The sequence below is a fragment of the Cupressus sempervirens genome, chromosome 1 (assembly GCF_028749045.1).
Source record: "Cupressus sempervirens isolate cs-2001-9-10 chromosome 1, ASM2874904v1, whole genome shotgun sequence".
Taxonomy (NCBI): Eukaryota; Viridiplantae; Streptophyta; class Pinopsida; order Cupressales; family Cupressaceae; genus Cupressus; species Cupressus sempervirens.
In genome coordinates, this window is record NC_143118.1 from 301,968,952 (window position 1) to 301,972,519 (window position 3,568).

Consider the following 3,568-nt stretch of genomic DNA (forward strand, 5'->3'; position numbering starts at 1 on the left):
AAAAACTTATTTTAAACTAAAAAGTACATGTTAATTTACTCATAACTAAATTAGAATTAACAAAGTTAAGCCTTCCTATTTAAATCTAATCTAAAATTAAATTAAAAAACTAAATCTATATCTATTCTAAAAACTAAAAACTAAAAACTAAAACTAAAAATAGGAAAAAAAAGAAACAAAACTAATTTACATACTAAAAAATAAATCTGAAAACTAAGTTTAAGAAGAATTAAATCTAAGTTTCATGTGGCCTTTCTAAACTTAAAGTAAATTGAGTTAAGAGATGTAATTTAAAAAAAATCTACAATGAAGGAGTTTCTTTTTCAATGGTAAAACACAAGGACTAGTCAATGTCAAAAATGGAGGATGTTAAGAGATATGAGATGCAAACCATGCTTTTAAATTAATTCGAGTAAAATGAAGGTTGTTTAATTAATGGATTGGAGATCTAATTTGAAAAAATAGTGCAGCAATATCATGGGATAAAGAGCAATAAAATATCAACACATACAAAGTGACAAATTTCTGATTTTTGATCAAATATATTTCTGAATTTTGACAAATAAATTTCATCTTTTAGATATGCAATTTTAGACTTTTGAGACAAATTTATTTCAGATTTTTGACTTAATCAAAATAAACAAATTTATTTTGTAATTTCAGATTTATTGCGACACAAACCAATCCATGAAAAAGATTAATTTGGCATCTCATTTATTAGATATAAAATGAAAACATTAGAGTCAAGACATTTGAACTATCTTATGAAATAGGACAAAGATAAAAGTTCTTTGATCCTCCTTACTAGATCTATGTGACTTTGTTGTTCATTTTAGATTTTTAGAAGTATGAAAATATATAAGAAGAAGGTTAGACTCCAATAATGCTTCAAGCTTCTTCCTTGCACCTAAACACATAAGAAGAGAAAATAACATTAGTATTGCATGTTCATGTTAGGTTCACCAAATGTAAGAATAAAAAATGAGTAAATTTGCATAATGAAAGCAACCAAAAACTTTCAAAGAAATGAAAACAAATCTAATCTACCATTAAAGCCAACAATATGAAGATGCATAAATAAACATGAAAAACTCATAAAAACACTCCCTGCACATGATACTTGAATGCTATGCTTTCTTCTTCATAGAGTTGATGTTGATGTAGCTCCAATTGACAAGATACACCTACAATTGAAAGCAAGATAGTGATATAATAGCAAGATGATATGATATCGAGAATACTTAGATTGTAATTAGCCAAAGCAAGTGCATAATGACTTAGTTTATTGGATTTTGAAGCCAAATGCAAGAAATGGAAAAGAGAAAGATGTCATAATTATGTGTGAAACTTGGAAATTTCTACGAAAAAGAGGTGAAATTGGAAAATTATGACACAATATGAAAAATATGACAATGTGAAAGAATTATGCATAGAAACGTGTAAGAAAAATGGAAGAAGAAAGTGTAAGAAAAATGCATAGAAAGATGTAAGAGGTGTAAGCTAAAAATTAGGAATGTGTAAGAGTGGAAAATTTTGAATTTTAAAAACTCATAATTCTCTCTAAAGTGGAAATTATAAATTATAGAATTAGGGAATATAAAATGGAAAATGAGAAATTAGAATTAGAATTTAGGAAATTAGGAATTCCCATAATTCATGGAAATGGAATCAGTTAATTAATAAAGATTAATTAATTGATAACAGTTAGTAAAGTGGAATAATTAATAACTAGGGGATAAAATTAAATGATTAGGACTTAGGAACAGACTATGGATTATCTAATCCTATAGGAGAAATCAACAAATTGATTGGCCAAGGTGATGAAATAAATGCAAGATAACCCCATTTCAAAGGATCATGATAAAAAAACAAATCAAATGTGATGATATTGGATTGAACTAAAGAAATGATCAAATGAAATAAACGATGCTAAATGAATGACAGGAAATGATGACTTTTCAAGGACACATGACAAGGGTTGATGACATATGATATTTAATGAACATTGTAAATGCCACAAGGTGGTTTGAAATTGATTGATAGGGATTAATCACAATAATATCAATAGACACAGTCAATGCTATCAAATTTATTGAATGAAGACATGATTAGACATTGAAGGACTCAACAATGTTGAGGATCAAATTGATTAAAAATGATGATATTCCAAGGACACATGACATATATTAATGAATGTTGATAGGGCACTGAAAGATGTAACAATACCTAAAGGATCGATGATGATGAGATGATATTGAAATGGTTTTTTGAATTGATTTTGAGATGATCTACATATTGATTGAATGATGATCAAGCTGGCCAAAAGATCAAAGTTAGCGAAATGATAAAATGGGACAATTTAGGATGTAAAGGTGATAAAAGAGTAGGCATGAACCATTTTTGAGCATCTACAATGGAAAACTTGTAAAAACTCAAAAGAGAGTTGTATGCAAACCAAAAGCCATCATCTTATTCAAAAATGAAAGAATATTTACAATAATGGGGCATCAAAAGTCACCATAGCCAAGAATTCAAAATGTATATGTGGCTATAATAAAAACAAAAATATTAAACTAAAGCTAATAAAAAATAGGTGTTTAATTACCCCAACTTGTCGAGGTCAACTTTTTACTTAGAGCCTAAAATTTAGAAGTGCTTGCACCATTGGAAAGAAGAATTAAAAATCTAATTTTAGTCCCTAAAAAAGAAAGCCTATGGTTGCCCAATTTTAGGGACCAATGAAAGTTTCAACTTGAGATTCTGAGTAGAAGACCTACAAAAAAGTCAAATAAAAAGACCTAGAATTTTTTTAAAACATATGAACAAAATAGTTTTAAACATATGATCTTATCCACAATCTAGATCATCAAAGTCCTTACACAATCCATGATGGATATGTTTATCCTTTCAAAAATACCATTATGTTGTGGAATCCTCAATGTAGATAATTTTCTTTTGATACCATTCCCAACACAAAAGTTAGTGAATTGAGTAGACATAAACTCATCACCTCAATTAGATCTTAAAAATTTCAAAGATTTTCTAGTTTCCTTTTCAACTCTATCTTTATACCATTTGAACATATCAAAAGAATGCAATTTCACCTTAGTGAACATTAGAATAATCATCCTTGAATAATCACCCACAAAAATTATAAAATATCTATCACCATAGTAACCATCAACTCTAATTGGACCACATATATTAGTATGCACCAATTATAGAATATCATTTGAAGTTTGTTCCTTGCTAGAAAAACTAGAATTTTTTTAAAAATATTTTATTAAGCTAACATTCTTTACACATAGAATTCTATGGTTTTTTCAAATTCATTAAACCTATTACTCTTTTCTTTCTACTACTTTTTACCATGTTCTACATGACACAACCTTTCACTATAACCACGCATCTTTAATTCTGGCAAATAAACATGTCTTAAATATAGGATCAAGATAGAATAAGTTACCTTTTGTTTTCATTCTTGTTCCAAGCATATTTCCCTTTTTGTCAAATATCTTGACCTTCCTTTTCTTGAATTCCTACTTGTAACATAAGTTATTCAATTGAA